The 21,099-nt window shown below is 41.0% G+C and overlaps 1 long non-coding RNA gene across 1 annotated transcript in view; it reads right to left on the bottom strand.

Annotated features, from left to right (window-relative positions):
* The window catches only part of LOC121676561, a 124,729-nt gene that overhangs the window by 92,201 nt on the left and 11,429 nt on the right, over positions 1-21,099 (bottom strand). The window contains exon 4 of the long non-coding RNA XR_006020506.1: positions 13,158-19,762. This is a non-coding gene — a long non-coding RNA (uncharacterized LOC121676561). The remainder of the gene's footprint in view (positions 1-13,157; positions 19,763-21,099) is intronic.

Genomic DNA, 21,099 nt, shown 5'->3' with positions numbered 1-21,099 from the left:
CACTCTCCCCACAAAAAAACAGCAGGGAAGGACTGAGGGGTGGGGACAGTGTAAGTGTGAAACCCCACTTTGAGCATCTGCATTTCTCTGGTGGCACCTTGCATCAGCTGTCACCAAGTCACCACAGACTGGCAGGTGACATTCTGTATATTTATGTATATGGAAAGCCCCAGCTGGATTCAAACAATTTTGCCTACAAAAGTGATGGGCTGAGAGCAGAGGACATTAAACCTGAGGGTTTAGTTCACAGTCCTGTGAAAAAAATCATTGCTTTTCTCAGTATCAGTCCAAAAATTCCTTCAGTGTCAGAAATGGTGCTGGGTTATGCAGGCAACCCAGCTCAGCCCCGGCCAACAAATCTGCAGAGTAAAGACACAGATTTAGAAATATAAAGGGCTTATGCAAAGGAACCAGACTGAAAGGTGGATTGAAATTCCCTTTTGACCCAACACTCATCACATGCCTTCTAATCCCATTGAAGCGTCAAGTGCCTCAGCCCCTGGGAGGTGGAAAATGGTAGTTCATCCTCTGGGCACATTGGCAGCCAATGGAGGTACAGCACTGGCCCTGCCACAGCCAACACCCTGCGCAGAGAAACAGCTTATACCAGCAAAAAAAAAGTTGTTTCGCTGGTAGGAATTAAACCACTTTGCTGAACAGATTACATTATAACAACAAAAAGGCCTTTTGATGGTAGGACTGAACTCACAGTAGGGATTTTGCTGTTGTAATTATACTTCTGCCATGCCAGCAAAACTCTTTAAGCATAGACCAACTCCCTGCATTTTTACCTTTTCAGTTTAAAAGGTTACACAGAGGCAGAAGTTATGAAATGGGTTGGCACTGGCATGGGGAACAGTCTAGCCCCCTAGAAAGCAATTCATCTTGCAATGGAGAAGGCTCCCTGGAGCATTTTCCCAAAGGAACCACAGTGATACACCAGCTCTGGAGGTGTGCAAGGGAACTGGAAATTGTGGTCCAAGAGGTGTGCAAGTGTGCTCAGCTTGTAAATATTTTTTTTAATGAAGACTTAGGTTGGTTTTTTATTTAGAGTACCTATTCTGAAATGTTTGTATCTACTGTGTTAATAAATCTGGGGAGGGGGTGGGGGATATTAACTACAGAGAAGAGATTCTGCAGTGATGAAATGGTGTGCATATGCAGATCAAAACAAATTGTAATCCTTTGGGAAAATCTGACATTTAAGTGCTCCCTATTCTGGATGTGCCAATTCAATAGCATACATGCTTCTCATATATAATGTAATGCAAGAATAAGAAACTTAAGACACACTTAAAGACCAAAAAAAAGGGTGGAGCTCCTTGGCAACATCTCTAATCCCTTTGAAGGCTCTGGCATCTGCTGAGTCAGGCACTCCCTCTCTATGCTGTAGTTTACAATCAGCCACTTGAGTCACAGCAAGTTCCTGACTTCCCTGTTGGAACTACACTGTCATGAACTACAGTTGCATATTTTTAGGGATTGGATACTTTTATTTAATCTCTGTGTTTTTGTTGTTGTTGATCAATTATAAATATATAAATATTGGATAAATAAATTAAAAGGAAAAAAAAAAATAAAGGAGTTCTGAGCTCTCAGCTCTCAGTACAGCTGCAAGAGACTTGTTCTCATAAATGCTGTCCTCGAGCCACAAAACACACTTCATTCTTCATGAAGTCCTTGGAGCTGGAGAAGCATTTTGCAGACCAGCCATGGGATCCCCACATGAAGCATCTGGAGGCAGGATTGCATTAGCAGAGCTCTCTGCCCTGCTGGAAAGACCTTGCTCCCCAGCAGCAGACTAATTAGCCAGGGTGGAGCCCCATTCTGATATAAATCCATGCTAGCCTGGATGTCTTTCTACAGTGCTTCCCAGTGGCACACAGACATGGGGATGTGGCCTGGAGCCAGTCACCAATCCTGCCTTATTTCCTCATCCAAAAATTGAAGATGCAGTCTGTCTGCCAGCAGAAACTCCCATTGTGCAACTGAATTTGCTGATATTTGCAAAGCATTTAAAGGTGTGTCTTAATGGGAAAAAGTGTGTCCGAACTCCAGGTAGGTCACAGGAGTAAACCTGTTTCTGATTTTAGCAGACAAAACAGCAGTGAGCAGCATTTCACATGCACAGAGTTGAGCTAGGAATTCTCTTTAATCAAGTTAAGTCAGGTTTCATTCCTGCCCCTGCCAATTATTTAAATCCCATCTACCCACAAAAGCCTCCAACCCTGCTGTGGTGGAGCTGTTGACTCACGTTGTTTCTCAAAAAGGGGGTTACAATGCACTGACCTGTAGTCAGCACTGGCGTGGATAGGGAGTAGCTCCACGGGAATGTGTCAGTGTATCCTCTGGCACATCCCTGTGCTGCCATTGCACATGCCAAGCCCACAGAGAGATCCCAGAGAAGTTTCCTGGGAAGAATTAACGTAGTGGGTCAGGTAGAAACTGCTCCAGCCATCAGAGGATGTGCCACTAGAAACCTCAGGAGAGCACGATGCAGGTAAAGCCACTGAAGCACGGGGTTACCCGAGTTATCACAATGCCCCTTAGGCTCGTCCAGTGCAAGGGGATTTGCTCTAGGCAATTCTGCATCAAAATATGCTCTGCATTAACCCAAGCCAGGCAACTGAAACCATGACCCCGTCTCTCTGCTTCGTGAGAACATTAGAGGGGAAATGCTGAGAAAATGCAATGTGACTGTTCATGGAAGAATGATTTCTGTCTTTTCTTCAAAATGTTTCTTGAGTTTAATACAAGCATCAACAAACGTAGCTATTAAGATCCCCTTTTCTCATCAGCAGTGCTTCTATCTCTAGGCGGAACTTGATATCTGCTTAACAGTGCAGAGCAAATTTATAGGACAGCTTAAGGTAGGAAATAATGAATTTCACTTCAGCAACTGATAGCACATAATTGCGTGTAGCTACAGTTTGTCACTCTGAAATGCATGATAATATGTAAGCTCTGGCGTTCAGTTCTTATTTGCCTCTTGTTGTTTAAAGAAATAGAAAAATTAGAAATATTAAAAAAAGAAAATTAGTTCCACTAATTAAGTCACTTCCAGTTCAGTGAGATTCTTCATTACTTTTTAAAATGTATTTTTAACCTGTGTTTCTTAAAATGTAATTTTATGTGCTTCTTTCACAATTTTCTCCCACATTCTTTCTGTATTTTTTATTTTATTTCCATGTACGTTACATCTATTTCTTTCATCACAATATTTTCTACAATTTTTCAACAGTTCTTCAGCTTTGGAAACACTACAGAATATCAAAAGAAAATTAAAAATATGTATGTTTAAAGAACCCCTAAACTCTAAACTTGTATGTAATGCCTTTTAATGATAGAAAAGCTTAAAAGAAAAGAGCAAAATTTATAAAAGCTAATATTTTTGCCACCAGTTTTATATTTAAATATTAATCCCTTGAATATTAAAAAGCCCAGCATTTCATTTAAGGTTTGGAGTATAAAACCACATATTTTTATTTAAAAAAAAACATCTGAATAAAAGCATTGAACTTAGTCTGAAAACAGTGATGTTTATTGCTGAGGGCGTGGAAATTAAAAGCAGTCATGTTTACTGAGGAGCTGACTGTAAGGGGGCAAGGTCATAATTTGCACATAATTACTGGTTTGCACTATCGTTTAACCACTACTGAGATGAATATGTTTTTCTTCCTTCCCTCTTCCTGTGCAGAAGTAGTGTTCAGCACACTTCTTATGCATTAGATGTTCTTGTGCAAATCACTGCTTTCTGTGGTTTGTGATTCAATAGCAAACATTGCTGTCACAAACAAGGTCTGCATCTAGAGATAGCTCTGTATTTTTTGATAATATTTTCAGTTAGTAAGAATGTGCCATCAGCACATAATTACAGACATGCATGCTATGACAAACAAACATGAAAATATGGTTGACTACAGTAAACCAGGAATATTTTAAATATGGGGTGTGTCTGCCTTTGTATAGTATATACAGTCACACCGGTCTCCTTTGCATCAGTTCGCACAGAAAATATCCAGCCAAGTATTCTGGGCGAGCCTATAAATAATATTATTTCCCAAGGCTGAGAACTATATGCTTCCTGGATAACTTTTGAGGAGTTTGAGTCATGATTTTCAGAACTTGCTTTGTTAGTGCTGATTTTGACAATGCAGGGTGTCCAGGAAGAGGTGAGCATCCCCACTCTGGGAAGCAGTCCTCAGCTGAGGAAGACATCGGGTGCCAAGAAACAGAGGCGCTCAAACTTCACATTAGAAGTTTGACCTTTATATCAAAGCTATTTTTAAAATAGCAAGATTTTGTTTCAGCATTTGATGGTGGCATACCAGACACTCCAACTAGAATAAAGCCATATGTACTGGTATCAGGTGTTGTGTGCCCAAGGGAGAGTTACTGCCAGCCACCTGTTCAGTGGCAGCTCTTCCTGCCACAGCCATAGCTCACCTTAACCATGATGGTCTGTTGACAGGTATTTCAGAGTATGACCCACAGTGCTGCAATTTTTTGAAAAATAATGACAGAATGTTTGCTGCCTCACTGATATCTTCAACCTTTGTTCCAAGCTCTTGCTTTCAAGGAAAGTACAAGGTTTGAAATGGATGTGGGTTCTTGGGACTGTACCCGCTCCTCCTTGGCAGTCTGTGTGCTAGTCTTGAAATGACACACAAAGCCTGAGCTTCACATTCAAAGCCACCTACACGTCAAAATTCACAGGAAGGTAGTTTGCCTGGGCTACCCAATCTTCTTGGCTCAACAGTCAACATTTTAATCACTCCTCCAACTTGCATTTATACAGAATTTCTAGAGACGGGATGAGTTCCAAGCTGGGATGAAATAAATTCCCAATTTCTCCACAAGACAGAACACTATTCTCTCCCTGGCTCTGAGAAGCTGATTGTGGGTGAGCTGGTGCAACCCTCCCATTCTTCTCCAGCTGCCTGTGCCAAGGGCAGAGTACTGTGGGGGGTATTCACACAGTGCACTCCAGAGCATCTCCCTGCACGCAGGCTGGCGAGATGGGAGGGTGGGTGGCTATTCATAGAATCATAGAGTTATTGAAGTTGAAAAGGACCTCTAAGATCCTCGAGTCCAACTGTTAACCCAGCACTGCCAAGTCCTCCATTAAACCGTGTCCCTAAGCACCACAGCTGCATCTCTTTCAAATACTTCCAGGATGGTGACTCCACCACTTCCCTGGGCAGTCTCTTCCAATGCTTGACAACCCTTTCAGTGAAGACATTTCTCCAAATATCCAATCAGGTGCTCCTGTTGTTCAGCTTGAGGGCCTATCACTTTTTACCTGAGAGAAGAAGTCAACTCCCACCTCACTACCACTTCTTCTCAGGCAGTTGTAGCGAGCAATAAGGTCCCCCCCAAGCCTCCTTTTCTCCAGATTAAACAACACCAGATGCCTCAGCTGCTCCTCATAGGACTTGTGCTCCAGACCCTTCACCAGCTCCATTGCCCTTCACTGGACTTGCTCCAGCACTTCAGTGTCTAAGTAGGTCCCCTTGTCATAGAAGAAGATCAGGTTGGTCCAGCAGGACCTGCCTTTCATTAACGCATGCAGCTGGGCCTGATCCCCTGGTTGTCCAGGTCTTTGATGTTGGAAAGTCATAAGGAAAATCTTGTGCAACCTTAATTCAGCCCTCTTCTAATCTTCAATTACAAAATCACATACTGTATTTTCCTTGGGACCCTGCCTCATTCAGTTCATGAAATAGCTGGTGTTCACTTAATGAGCAACTATTCAATATTTTATTTTCTTCTCACTCAGTGTGTTGCCCTAGGCATGATTTACTAGATGTAATTCAAACCTAGCTGTGTAGCCAAAATTATTAATTTCAGCGCAGCTTTTTTTCCTTTGGTACTCATCCTCACAGCACTCCTGAGTGCTACACAAACAGTAAATACTATATTTTCATAATACCACAGTGAGGGTGTTTTCATAATACCCCAGTGTGATTAAATGGGGAGGAGGGGGTGGAATTATCCTCACAGGTGTGTAGAAAAGGCAGAGAAATGCAGAGGAGACATTACAGTCCAAAGAATCAAAAATTTGTAACACTCTCTTGACAATTTCAGTCCTTTTAAAAATTCTTAATATAATTCCAGTTGAGTCAACCTGTATCCATCAGTGCTCAGAGATGGAGGAGACCTTCTAAACCATAGACTAGTTCCCTCCTATCACAGGCAGCTTTTTAATACTATTATCAAATTGGACCGAATAGGAATTGGGTTTCCTTGAATTCCTATTAAAAAGCTGAGAACTCACTCCTCTGGTAGTTAGAAACCATTTTCTAATTTTCAGCCTAAATTTATTCATAGCCAGATTGCACTCATTTGTTCTTAGGCCAACATTGTCCTTCACCTTAAATAGTTCCTCTCCCTCTCTGGCATTTGCCACTACTGATAAATTTAGAGTGAGCAATCACATCTTTTTCTCTCTCGGCATTTGTCTTGAGGAGCTAAATGAGCTACACTCCCTAAGGTGTCTCTCTCAAATTAAGCTGCCAGGTCCCCTGTTGATCCTAAGAACTGCTTTCCACACCTACTTCAGCTCGTACTTATCTGCTCTGGGCATGGCTGACCAGGCTCATAGGCAGCACCAGGCCTGCCTGTATTCACCCAGAGGAGGGTCAAGAGGCAAAAGGGTAACTGCTGGTAACCAAATGAGTTAACAGTATTTCTCTATCTGCCCTGGAAATGATGTGTCTCAGAATCAACCTGAGATTTCCACAGCTACAGCTCATCAGTAGCACCCCAATGACTGAAGTCTACCATCACATGCCAATTGTGCTCCTTTTCAGTTTCCAACAGAAAGTCACAACATTGGTTGAAAAAATGCATGCATTTTGTTCTACTGAATTTCATTTCGCTCCTCTCCTCCCAGTCCTCTGGATCATCACTGCATACCTCTGCTCCAGTATCCCAGTCCCAGCCTGGGTGGTGATGCCACCCACAAAGTGTCGGTGGCTGACTCCACTGGCAGCCTAGTATACATACACTTGTACACACAGGCGTATATGAAGTTGGTTTTTGAACGTGTCTGCTTCTGAGATCAATTTTAAACAACTCACCAGAAAAAAAGACCAAAACAGAGCAACTATTAGAAAACCACAGAGATCAGCTATGAAAGCTCGGAACATTAGACATCCTGATTTGATATCTTTTGAAAAATTCCTGTACTCCATGGCTGTCAAATGTTGGTCACCTATTTGACATGAAATAAATTATATTTTGATTTCTGAAAAGATTACACTCCATTAAAGGTAAGACTGCTTCAGTTATGACTTATATATGCACCTTTTGGGGATTCATGTGTTTTTCTTTAAGGTGTGAATTGATGTATGCAAGGCCATTTGGAGTCATCTTTTTTCATTGAACATCTATCTTAGAATCACATACTAAAATACTTGGTAAATAATGACCAGACGAATTGAACGCAACTGGAGAAACATAATCCAAATTTGACAGCAAAAGAGAATGCCTAGGCAAGAAACCCAAGGAGAATAAAAGCAAGGTAGTAAGCGTGTGACACCATGACTTAGCTGAAATAAATTGCTTCCAGTTGCACAGACTGCTTGTTTTTCTGGCTAAAAAATATGCATATTTCAAGCAGAATACAGTGAGGAGGAGGATGCTCCCTACCCACTGCCACCAGTCCCCAAACCTGGGGGAGTGGCCACAGCAGGTTATAGTGGAAGTCACTGAGCAGCTGATAACAGAAGACTGACAACCCTGAGACCATGTCAGACTTTGCACCACAATCCTCTCCACAGATAACAGTCCTGGACAAGCTGAGGGGACCCAGAGGCATATACTGTCAGATTTAGGCCACTTTATGGATGCTCTTGGGAGTATATTGCCTGCAAAATGCTCCAGAGACTGGTGTAAGCAAGAAAAAATTTCCAAGCCAACAAATAATGGTGATTTCAGGATAACTTAGATAACCTCCAAGGTGTAGGAGGGATCAGATTTGAGCTGGAATGATCCAGCGAGGCAGTAAATAAACACTATGTCTCGCTGACCCCAGGAGGGCTCAGCCCAGATACATAGAAAAAAGTTGCCAAATACCCTTTGGAGAGTCGTAACCTAAATTCACAGAGACATAAAACAAGGAAGAGGTAATACATGAAGCTTTCTGTGAAAAGGGTGCATTGTCACATGTACGTGGGAAAAAAAAGAAGACTTTCTAGCATGCAGGGGAAGAAAAGCAACAGCCATAAGAGAGGCTTGGGCAGAGCAGAGGGCAGGTACAAGTGTGTAGGCAGTGGTGAGAGACGAGGTGCAGGAAGGAGCAGTGTTCATGCAGGCACTGCAGGTATGAGGAGGCAAGACAAGGACTGGAGCAGGGTATTGGAGAGGGGAAACCCTCTGCTTATGGCTCCTGCACTGCTCCCTGAGAGTAGCCCAGTCTTCATTGCCCAGTGGGGTTAATTTTGGTGCCTTTGCAAATACAAATCGAGCAGATCCAATGAGCTCCTTTAAAGCAGGCAGTTCACCTGCAAAAAGGCTTGCACCAGCTTCACTAGATCAGGTTTTCTAAACTGCTGCTTCTGGGCAGACAAAGTCTGGGGAGGTAAGGAGAGAAAACATTTGGTCCTGTGATACTCCACTGTGTCTGACAGAAGTGTATTTAGTCTCTTCCCAGTAAATAACACCTATTTTTGGGGCAGAAAAAAACTCAACTGTCTGACAAAGCCACACTTCGTATGCCCCTTATTCTTCCTTGAGAAGTATCTTCAGCTGTGAATACGTATATATACCCTAATGACAGTCAGCTGTCACGTCTGTAAACATACATTTACCTCCCATTAAGGGTTATTTGCCCCTTTTTGTGACCTTTCACCAGCTTTCCATACCCTGGCCATGTGGCACAGATGGTATAATCCTGTCAGGCTAAGGCAGGTGACAGTGCTGCTCAGTGTTTAGTAATCAGTGACTGTAATTAGCCAGACTGGACTCAGGCTCAGATAATAGGGCAGTCAAACAGCTGCCAGTCAGGAGGCTTTTCCTGTGGACTGCAGGAGATGGAAGAGAGGATGATATAAAGAGGCCATGCATTTTTCCAGCACACTTTATACAGAACAAGTGATAATGTTACATATGGTGTTTTTCATTTAAAAAAAATTCCTTCCAGAGTGACCAATAAAGTGTGTTTCATATCACAAGGAGCTTTTAGTTGGTTTTTAAATCTGATGGAGGGGTCTGGAGAGTGTTTAGCAGCACCAGAGTTTTTTCCTATTTGGAGACTATCTTGTCATGCTTTCCTTACACAGATATGTTCACATACACACAAAACATGCATGGATGAAGCGCTCCAAGTTCCTGATCCCTAAAGCAACTCCTTTAACACAGGAAAGTGCTAAGCTGCTACTTGTTTGCATTCAGAGATCAGGATTTAGACAAAATTAAACTTAGTTGTAGTGAAAATAAAGAGAAAAAAAAAATAAAGAGATGCCATTAAAAATAGGGAGGGTATTGAAACTATTGACTATAGGAAGTTATCAGAATAAACTTTTTACTGGTTTTAGTTCTTTTTAGAGATCTCAGAGATTGTCCTTATTTCTGATCTTGTGTCATGCTACACGTTTAGATGATATGTAAGCTGCACATGCTGTATTTAAGAGAAGCAAGCAGTGTGCTGAACCAACCATATTTTCATGTGAGAGATGATTCACTGTCTCCTGCATGGTAGAAAATTCTCTGTCCTAAGCAGATGCTCATGTTCACAGTCTGTGAGGGTGAAAGAGGTTTTATTACCAAAGAGGCAACCAGTCATCTCTTGCAGGGAAAGACTAGCATTCATTGCCTAGGAGGGCTTTTTTGCCTTGCTTCAATATTTCTTTCCTATTTTTGAACATGTGCCTGTTATTGCAAAGACACTAATAATGAAATATATTTAATTTTAAATTATGCACACATCACAATTAATCAACTTCTCCTCATCCTTTATTGCATATATTCCAACAACATTTCTCGCTCTTCCCCTCCAAAATTGTGCTATTTATCTGTACAGAACAGATACCTTAATCTTTTGTGGGGAAAGCAGAGAATAATTTCAATTTCCATGCATTTATGAGAAGACATTCTTAAATAGGCCAGTGAAAGAGATATTGCATCTATAAATAAATTATTCCAAGGCGGGCAGTGGGATGGGGTTACACACATCGCCATTGTGCGGGGAGGCTGCAAAGCCTGACCCGGGAGTGCAGCTGTTGTCTTTGTGCCGGGTACTCTGCCTCTGCCATTGTTCCCCTGATTACAACAGGCACGTCGGGGGCGCGGGGAGGGCAGGCGGGGGTGAAAGGATGGCTGTGCATTGATAACGCCTGGCACTATCACAGAGGGCAATGATAGGCTTCTCAGCTGCGGCGCTATCGGGGTGTGGGGCTCTGGAGCGTGTGCGTCCCCCCGCCTCCCCTCCCTGAATCAGCAAGTTCGGGAGATGTGAATGTGTTCACCTCCTGCGTGTGCCAGCTGGATCTTACCCAGACACACACGGGATTGTGTCAACAGATGGTGTAAACGGGACAAAAAGGACAGTATTTCCAAACTGAATATGTAATATCAAACAGGTGTGGAGGTAAGGAGATGGTAATGAACAAGGAACGCCGAGCTGCAGAGAAGGGTGTCCGTGCTGCTCGCAGCAGAGAGGTGGGGAGGGAACTCATTGCTCTTACCATGCGCCACTCAACAGGAGGGGAAAACGGCCGTGATCTCTCTGCCACTGCCATTGACCCCAGTAACACCTCAGCTGCTGCATAGCCTGGCCCCAGGGAGACGGCAGGGGTGATGTCCCTGCTGCCCTTTCGTCCCCTTCATCGTCTTGTTTCCAGCAGCACCTCTGAAAGCCTTACACAAAGGTGCTTGGCCTGTCGGCATCCTAAAAGCCGTGCTCACCCACTCCTCCAGTTGGGGCAGAGGCAGGCCAGGAGGACAGGGGACCAATAGCAGAGGTGTTCCCAGCTCCTGTTATCAGCCTGCCTGGGGCAAAAAGGAGAAATACCCCAGAACAGAAAAGCCCGAATTAGTTGGGCTAATCTAGGATGCTGCTGTCATCACAGATGCACTGGGGACATCTGAGCTGGGGTTACTGAGCATCAGCATGAAAGGCATCCATGTCACAGGAGGTGTTGTGTGACCCAAACCTTGCTACAACACTGTGATTGATTCCTATTTACCCCTGTGGACCTCCTGACACCTAGGATAGCTGCCACTCACCCCACCATCGACCTTTAGGGCTGCATAGTACACCTGGTGTCATAAGCCTGGCCATGGGAAGGGATACACCTGCCCTGCACCCTTCAGGAGAAGCCTGCCAGGCACACAAATGCAACTGGGTTATTCACCCCCAAAAGATGTAAAGCAGCCGTGCTTGGCACCAGCCATGGAGTTGTTTATGGCCAAACTGCCTGTCCATTTGTATCCCAAGACATGTCAGAGAAAACATAGTAGGGTTTTTTCCCTCACTGACTGAACTGGGGTACACAACAGTTCACCATTGCTTTGTAGATTTTCCCCTTCCTAAAACCCAGAGGAAATCCTCCTACTTCTCAGCAGATGCTATCTGGTCACTCTGAGCTCCTCCTCAGCTGCTGAAAAGAAGTATTCATCTTAAACCTACTTAATTTTTATAACCCTCTCTGGTTTCTCCATTTATTTCCAATTACTGTGGGTCTTGCTATCTGTCAAGGATAGGATCACACATCTGTCTCACTGTTAAAACTGCTAACAGAGACCAGGAGTAAGGGATTTCTGACATGAAAGCCATGGCCACCCATGACAAGCAGGGGTAGAAACTAAGATGCCTGTTACTGTGGGACTGGAACATATTCATTTGATGCTGCTTTGATACTTCAGTTGCTGTCAGATTGGTACCTACAACAACACAATCTGAAAACAAGTTTACAAAGTAGCCACACACTGACTTGTATATTCCTACATTCTTTCTTTTGCTCATCCCGAGGTTGTAATGCATTGTGTACAAATTCACCTCACAGATATTCTTGTATTTTACTTGCAATCTGGTACACATCTGTTATATGTAGATGAGCTTCCTGCTCTCATCCCTTTCAAATTATTCTCTCCAGAACTGTGTTCAGCCAAAACTGAGCATTGCTATTTCCCCATCCTCTGTGATCTGTCAGCTGCATTCAACACAATTAGCTTTCTTGTTCATCATGCAATCCTGCCCTCATTTACCTGGCTTGGTCATTTCCTCTTCCCTAAGTGGGTCAGTGAGAGGATCTTCTTGATTCTTCCTCCAGTTTTCCATGGAGGTACCTGCAGGTCCTCACCATGGCCCCATTCTCTTTTTCCAGGTTCATGATATCAGCCTCCACCACAGGCACCTATATTTCAATCAGCTTTCTCCCAACACACTCTTGTTTAACATCTCTCTGTAATTCAGTAAAGTAATCAAATTTAAGCTACTGGAGAACCCACCTTAATCCTCTTTTCTTCTGATGTGGCTCCAAGAGTTGTAAGAAGACACTAATATACACAGGCTAACACCCAGTATGCTGATCAATACTGTATCAGTCTTAACTTGTATTCTCTCACACATCTCTCTCTTGTCTGACATGTGAAGGTCTCTGTTTGTACATCACAGCTGGGGCCTCTGTCCCCCATTGTCTTAATTATAGACTCAATGTGCTGCAGATATATAAATCATGGAAATTTAATCAGGCTTATTGCATCCTTCATCTGGCAGCACAGACTGAAATGAAAGCTGTGGTGAAATAAAGGCTATTCCAAATGAGAGGGAATAGCAATGCTACATTATGCTCTTGAGAATTTTCCCAAGATATAGCATCTCTGGGGACCCTCTTCCCCCACACACAGGTGCAAATCCCAACTCATGCTCAGTCATTTAAATAAAAGTTACAGTCAACATATAAGACACAGGACCCAGGCTGACAAGCTGCAAGTGGTTTGTTTCTACAGAGATGAGAAGGGAGTAAAGCACATGAGATGGTCCTGGGGATGCTCACAATGTCTTTCAGAGGTGAAAAAAATAAAAACAACAGGGTGAGAACATGGAGCAGGTGAGCACCAGCAGGTGCATGGAGCAAGTGGGCTGGGCTCCTGTCCTGCCCTGCTCCCTATGTCCCTTCCTTTACAGGCTGCTGGGATTCCTAGCTCCTTACCAGTCTCTCCATGGTGCTGCTTTCCACATCCTTTGCTCACCCACTCCTTGCTGATGGCACGAAGAGGGGAGTAGTGGAGTCTCTGTGTTCAGACCCATCCCAATGAAAGACCAAGCATGAAACAGCAAAATGCCACGTCCACAGCCAGATTGACTAGTCAGGGCACAGTAAATACTACCACTGGAGTAAGTATTTTAGCAGACGTGGGACAACTTGTTAGGTCATTTCCATTTGCTTAATCATATCCTGTAATAGGCGTTAAATGGTAACATCTCCTTACACTGACGAAAACCTAACTTATCCACAGGCTATTCCCTAGTAGAAAATTGAGACTGGTAAAGTGAATCCACTCAGCATGGGGTACAGCTGTAGGAAAACCAAACACATATCCAAATTGTGATGGGAAAAAATCTCATCTTGATAGAATTTGGGTGAAGTGTGATACACATTTGTTGTCCAAGGGACAGGGCACACTAAAGTTTTTCATCACCCTGCATTGCCAGAGCCTGCATGATTAGCACCTATTGAAATCAATTAGTTTAATCACAGTAATATCCTCCAGGTCTGGATGGTTTTGTAAGATGAGCCCCAAAACCTTGCCTCTACTGGGAGAATTACCCATAACTGACATTGGCTACACCCTAACAGATGCAGATGAATAAGTAAACACATTAAGCTGCTGAGGTAGAGTAGGACAAACAGCACTCGGCACTGCTTAGTAACCACTCGGTGTTACTCATCTGCCAATGTGTTGACTGCTGTTTAACTTGTTATGTCCTGATTGACACTTGGAGCCAAGCAGTGTTCAGTCTTTGTTCCTTTGGTGAGCAAGGTATGAAGCCGGAGTATCTGTGGTTTTCAAAATAGCATTTAAAAACAAAGATGAAAGAGTTATTATAATACAGCAGAGTATAAAATTGATGCTGGAAAGTTATTTTAACTTCAAAATGCTCCTATGAGCATTGCTGTATGGGATGAAATATAACACAGACTCTAGACAGTATTAATAAGTAAGGATGAAAGCAGATATTGTGCAGAAATTTGGGGGATAAAAAAAATAAAAGCAGAATTAAGTACTAAATCAGACCAGCAGAACTGTCAAATGTGTTAGACTATATTCACAGGCACTCGTGTGACATTCAGGCACAAAAACATAAACATTTATTTAGTTTGAGTAATTTTGCTTTTTAGAGTAAAAGGGTTCTTTTTTTTTTTAGGAAGAGGAGGAGGGCTTTTATCTACAGTCTGGAATTTTAAAAGTCTTATACCCTGCAAGGACTGTTTGAAGCAGTTCCAGAAGAACTGCTTTTCATTAGCAAGTGCTGACTCAATGATCTGTAGAAATGTATTGAGTTCATCAAAAAAATTAAAGAAAATTATTTGGTTCTACTTCTAAGAAGTTACATAATTTCAGTTGGACCTCATCACTTAAATCACTATATACTATGTTTCAAATATGTTATCACTTGAAAGTAGAAATAATAAAGGCAAAACAAACTGGTTTGATTTCATTGAAGTCTTTGATAAAGATTTCTTTTGATGACTTCAAATAAAGCAATTCCCAAATGCCATTTCTCAGTAAATTTTGAAATTCCAAGGTTTTTGTTTAAATTTCAGAAAAAGCAAAAATTAATAGCATTTCTTAAGGAACATAAATGTTGAACTTAGGCAAATGCTGATATAATTGTGCCCAGCAGCCCAGGGGTTTACTTCAAGTGAGCAAGTGTTTGTGTAGTTATATGTAGGTATAAGCTTGAACACATATGATCTAAGTTTGGACATAAAGTCCAGAGGGCTGCCAGAGCAGGGCAGTTTTTCAAGCTGCTCTAATATGAACCAGAATCACAGTTATTGCTTTTCTGGAAAACAAGTGAGTCTATACTTATACTTTATCCCACTCTTATCAGTTGGGTAGAAGGGGCTAAAAAGACACTAAAAAGGCACTCTGGTTATACCTACACTGATAAATAGCATGCTCAGGCACATTTACCAGCCTTGAGGCTCTGCAGTATGGCTGGGTTCCATGCTTTTGGCCTTTCTCACCCACCTAAAAAGGATGGTGTGAGAAACAAGCATCTATCTGCATCAGCCTTATCAGATAGCAAGTAAAAGGTAGCATTTGTTTACATTTCATAGCAAGTCACTGTGGTAAAGACATTACTCTTTATGCACTCTTTCAAAGCCTGTGATTATCAAGTTAGGAGAAAGGAGTTAAAATCATGTCCACTCACCACAGGCTACAAGAGAGTTTGAAGCCAGCAGTTATCTACTTCAGAGAGGTTTATTCATGTCATTTTCTTGCCCATGCCCCCAGTCTGTTTTCTGTTCAGCCAGCCTGCAGCAATAGTCCTGAGAAGCACAGATTCTTCCTCTCATCCTGTGTTCATCCTGATTTCTTAAGATTTAGTTCATATCAAGCATTGACATGTGAACACATAAGCTTATCCCACAGTCATAAACTCTTCAGATTCAAGAAGTACCATCTGCTCTCAGTAAAACTACCTAAACAGCCCAGCTCCTCCCCTGATAAATTCTTCTGGTGCTGCTACACATCGTAGGAATGGTCCTACACAGAGCAAAAGTCTACCTGGCCCAGGAGCCAGTCTCTGACAGTAATCAACAGCAGATCCCTAGGGAAGGGTATGAGAACACACAGTCACGGCTTTCCCAGAAGATGTGTTTGGAATCTCCTATGCCAGCACTAGTATCTTTGTATTTAATTTTTCTCAATGGGATCTTCTTCCATGGATTTTTTTGCGTAGTTTTTTAGCCACTGCTAACTCACAGCACACATAACATACACCAACAAATTGCACACCTAAATACGCACTGCATAAGGAAAAACAAGGTAGCTTTGAACCGCTTACATGCTGAACTCATAGACATCTAGATCTTGATGGAAAGAGGTAAGGAAGCAGTAGTCTCCCTATTATTTTCTTCAAAACTTAAAAAAAGTTTCTTCAAAACTTAAAAAAAAAAATGTGAAGGCATTTCCATACTTTTCTTGTTTCCTTTCTCTGAACTGTCTCCAGTTCTCCACTACATTTTTTTAAGAAGAGGGGACATGAACTCTGTAGAGATTTATGCAGTTTCTTTTGTTCTCTATTTCTTTTCTAATAATTCCTAACATTCAATTTTCAATTTTTATTGCTGCTGAGCATTAAATTGGTGGTTTCATCAGAACTATTCATTAAAATTCTGACATCTTATTCCTAAATGGTAACGTTCAATTCAGAGCCCAACACTACATGGAGAGTTAAGACTGCCTTTTTTCATGGGTATCACTTATATGTATCTACACTGAAGTGGTGATACCAAAATTTGCAACACAGTCAAAACTTCAATTTCTGCAATAAAATAAATATTTTCAAAAATATAAAAACTGGCTCTTATTAAGAAATACTCATTTGAATCTATTTCACTGAAGAATTTTTCAATAATGATATTATGACAGTGTAACATAAAGAGACCGCTATGCATCATTTTATACCACTTTGTTTGAGCAATATCACTACCTCAATATTCTAATGAGTCATCATGGTATCTTATAGCCATGATTTCTTGAGAGAAGGGAATAGAAGAAAATTCCACCTTTCATTAACAAAAATCAAGTACATTTCAAGCCATTACACGTAAAAAAGTTAAAGTTTAAAAACGTGATAGAATTGCATGGTCAAGAAGAACAGTAAACAGATTAAAAGAACTTTTTTTCATTTTTACATCCTTTTAAAACCTATTTTATGCTTTGCGAAGCACAGTTTTTAGCTGGGTAACAGAATTACGATGGTGAACAAAGGACACATGTATAGGTACTGAAAATCAAATTTATTTACGATGGCAATGTGTGATATATTTCTGAACTAGCCTAGAGCTAATCCAGTTGGCTTGGGGGTTTTTTTAAGAAATCTGGAAATGCTGTCAAATTAATCATATCATCAAGATCACACTAGTTCTTGAGGACGAAAAGATTTAATATATTCAAGGAAACACCAAACAGACCACAACAATTTAATAGCAAGGAATGTGGTGGTAAAGACTCTGATGTTGGAGATTCCTATTTAAGACCTGATGTTGATATTATCTCATTATCCAAATGAGCGTTCTGCCCCACAGGCTCTCAGCTAGTCTACGAAGCACTGCTTGGAATCTCTCTTCATGGAGCTGTTCCACAATCAGATACCAAGATCCTGATCTGAAGCACTCTAGTAAGAAAAACAAAGCATGAAAAATACAAGCATTGGGGAAAAAAACATTTTCTATGTTTCTATATTATGGCATATATCTACAGATGGATAATACTTTGTCTCTGTAACTTCTTTTTGTCTTTTGGATCAGGAATGTAAATACTGTGATTTATATTAGAAATTAATTATCATTCAAAACATACATAGTTTTAACAATTTTAGGGTAAATCCTACACTCATCTAAGTATGCACAACTAGCTAAAAAAGAAGCCCAAAAAGAATTGTTGGTTGTTTTAGAAACTCCTGATTTTCTAACGTAAGTCCTTTGGAAGTACCACTTTTCTTAAAGAACATTCAAAATAATTAATACTTTAAACTTATCTTGAGAATAAAGAGATTGTTTTCTATATCCTCATAAGCAGTAAGCATTGTAAGATAATATGTATGCACACACCCAGTTTTCACAAAATCTTTTTTTTCTGATATTTTCCCTGACATGATTTGTTTTTAAATCATGACAAAGGAAAGATATTTTAGGTAATCATTACATTGCATGGCATATAATAAATGTAAATCATCTTATTTCCATCCAACATTCACATATTATATCATCAGCATTGAACAGGATCTTATCCAGTTACAAACACAAGAATTCATGTTTCAGGTCTTACTTCTAGTAAAAGGCAGATTACCTCTTGCCATCCTGTACTCTTCATTTTCGTTTTATAAAAGAAGCCCTTATTTTATCTTGCTGTCAATTTAATTATGAAGTGTGAACTGCCACATTTCTAGTACATGTTGTGGTCCCTGCTCTGATCGCTTCATGATTTGCACTTTTAATAGTGTATCACTGGAGAGAGGTTGGCATGAAGACAAACCATGGCAAAGCATGCATTCACTCCTTGCTTTGGGACCCAGTGGTTGCTAATTGAGCTTGATAGCCAGACAAATCAGTGAAGGCAAACACCTCCCATCTTTTTCACGCAGTGAGATTTGCCTTCTGGACACCTGTCTGTCACCTGAAAGAGGAGACACATGGCTTGCTGAAGAGGGGTAGGGAAGAGGGACAACACTCCTGTCTGTATTGCCAAAATATTACTTTGGTGAGACTCTTGCAGGGGTATAATCTCTCATAACTGCCCCACCCCAAGAGTCTTGTACACTTCTGTTCAAACACCAACGTGTGGAGATACATTAAATGACTTCTGCAACTACCTTGTTTTCCAGAGATGTCTTTAGCAAGTCAACCTGAAACTTGCTGTTGTAATATTTTCATGAACTGTTTTGTTGCTAGGAGTTTACTTAGATTGGTTAAGTGGGTAAATGTGAGAAACTTCTTGACTTTCATTTGCCCCAGCTACCTTATTTGTTTCTAGGTGGCTCCTGGTCCACCCAGCTGGCCACTGCCTCTGTGGTGGGCTCATAAAGCACTATCAACACTCAGGTGCATATAACATGCATTATTTATACAGTTCTCTGATTAGTATGTGCCTCCTGTTCTCCTGTGTCACTTCACCTATCCTCCAAATTACAATGCAAGAGTACATTTAAACTCATAAAAAGTTCTCAGCTATTTTCTCTCAGGATGAGAGGTTGTTTTGAGATCAGGTGATGTTGTTTTGAAATTTCCAGTGTTGAGTGGATAATTATTGAAAGTGTAATAGCCCCACGGATTTTAGGTTTTGAATTTTCTGACCCTTCCAAGTAAACTAAGCACCAAAAACTGAGAAACAGGAGAAGCTTGGATGTGTAAAACATCAAACATTTATTTCCCCTTTGGATTTTGACAGAAGCTTTAGTAAGTTTGAATTTTGCCTGCATCGCTTCAGTGTGTATACAGTACAGACGGTCAACAGGTAAAATAAACCTCTAACTTTATTTTCAAGTCCCAGCTTTGTACTGAAGGTGGAAAAGCATCACTAGGAAGAAAAGCTGGCATGATAATGCCTCAGAAAGAGATACAGCACCCTGCAGCTCTGTAGATGTAAAATTGATTCTGCCATAACATCCATATGTGGCAGTAAATATGAACAGCACTACTAGCTGGTGGGATGGGTGGGAAGGGTCACCACTATTGCCTCGTCCTCCCATTTCAAGAATCCTAAGGATATTAATAGTGGCATATGCCAAGTGGCAGAAAGAAAAGGTTCTGTTGAAAGTGAATAATCAGTTCCTACATAATAATATGTTCATCTTCAGATTTTAGAGAGAGCCTTTGCAGAGTCACAAAACTCTGAGATTTAAGTGATACAAACACTAGGCACTCTAAAAGCAAGCTAGAACACTCTTCCCTTCTTTCAGAAGATCTTGACCTTACTTCTGGAAGTACACCTGTGTTTCTGTGAAGAGAAAGTTTTACTGTATTATTTGCCACCTACCATATGGCTGCTGGACTTTTTCATGAGCAAATTCCCCGTGTGGCTGTGGGAAGATTTTACACAAGATAGGAAATGACTTGTAAAGTATTTTGACAGAGATTCCAGATTTGTGAGTATATATTAGGTTCTACGTGACACTATCTAGAATAGGCAGAAAAATAAATTACTTTTATCTATTATATATGCAAGTGTACAACTGGAATGACAAAAACTATCTTTGCCTTTTGGGATGAAGTAAGAGAATTAATCTTTTACTTACCGTGAGACAGTGTTACAGAGCTGAAGGGCACAGAAGTATTAAATGTGTTAGGCAATAATTACAAGCTAGAAATCATGTTGAAGAATATGCATACACACATGATTTTCTGTTTTAAAACTTACCTTGGTGCAATATAAACCTAACTAATACACACACATAAGATCTTTAAATCTAAACATAATAAATGGAGAACTTGGGTTTTATCTATTTGGATTCATACGCAACCCAAATGCAACAATCTGGTGCTGTCTGCACCTGTTCCATACAAACACAATTTTTAGAACAAGTTGCCCACCATTCATTGTTTCCATATTATATGGCAAAGTTTAAACTAATAAAACAAACCCACCCCATTTTCAAATGGAGTACACATCATGGCTCATCTCCTAGGATGCATTATAACAGACAATAAACTAACTTTGTCCTGGCAATCAACTAACTCAAATTATTTTGGGCTTGGTGAAGGAAATTAAAGCTTCAAAACTGTGGCACTTCTACATATCAAATTAAAAGACCTGTGATTGAACATACTTTATATAGAGAGGGAAAAGCAGTTTCTATAGCCAGCTGCTGGCAAGCCAGGGAAATAGAGACCAAACCAGCTGACAGTCAGTGCCAAAACATAGAGCCATTTTCTACTAAACAGCAGGGGGGTAGGAGACAGCATCTTGAGGAGCAGTGAGGTCAAAAGCAATCCTGCCACAAGCACCACGGTGCCCTGAGCTTGCCCTCACTGTTCAACCACACCAGCTGTGATTGGGGTGCGGAGGGAAGAAGGGCTGCATCTGTGCAAGGAAATCACTGCAGCTTCTGTTTCCTTCCCTGATTTTGATCCCATTTGCAGTTTGATAAGAGAACTGCCAAGTTGCAATCTCATAGCATTCTATATGTATCAATCAAAAGGAAAAAAACCGTTAAAAATTAATTCTGAAGAAAATTCATCAAGAAAATAAAGGCCACACAGAAGCAGCCTAACATCATAAGTGTGTATTTTTAAAGCCTTTGTTTCGAGTTTACAAGTTTGGTCTTATTAAAACAAAATACTCTCTTACTGTTTTCCAGCCAATGCAATTTCTAGATGAGATGAAGCATAAGCAAACAAAAAGTCTATGGTGGAGTGA

This window comes from Corvus kubaryi, unplaced genomic scaffold (assembly GCF_017639235.1).
Source record: "Corvus kubaryi isolate FWS band 111438036 unplaced genomic scaffold, C.kubaryi_AGA036_p1.0 split1-131, whole genome shotgun sequence".
Classification (NCBI taxonomy): domain Eukaryota; kingdom Metazoa; phylum Chordata; class Aves; order Passeriformes; family Corvidae; genus Corvus; species Corvus kubaryi.
This window is presented reverse-complemented; position numbering and strand designations above follow the sequence as displayed.